This window comes from Gavialis gangeticus, unplaced genomic scaffold (genome assembly GCF_001723915.1).
Source record: "Gavialis gangeticus isolate Ggan-Ray unplaced genomic scaffold, GavGan_comp1, whole genome shotgun sequence".
Lineage (NCBI taxonomy): Eukaryota > Metazoa > Chordata > Crocodylia > Gavialidae > Gavialis > Gavialis gangeticus.
This window is the reverse complement of record NW_017729031.1, coordinates 75,557,071-75,557,420: the sequence shown is the minus strand read 5'-3', so window position 1 is coordinate 75,557,420 and position 350 is coordinate 75,557,071.

The window sequence follows — 350 nt, the reverse complement described above, 5'->3', positions numbered from 1 at the left end:
AGGAAAACTCCTGTGGGCAGTCAGTTGATAGTGGGTTTAAACAGGCATCTACACATGAAAGCATTAAAGTACATTAATGCTGTGTGGATTGACTTGGTGCTAAAGTTAGGCCCAGGTCAGTCCACACACATGGCATTAATGCACTTTAATGCATTAGGGGTGTGTGGAGCTTCGGTCACTGATTTGATTTGGAGAAGATTCGGCCCAATTCAGAGGCCAAATCACCAAATCCAAGTCAAATTGGGAGAAAAAAAAAATCCTCTGAAGCAGTTTGGAGGCTCCAAATTGATTTGGAAAAGATTCAGAGTTTCGGAAGGCAGTCTTTCAGGGGAACAGAAACTGAGAAGAGG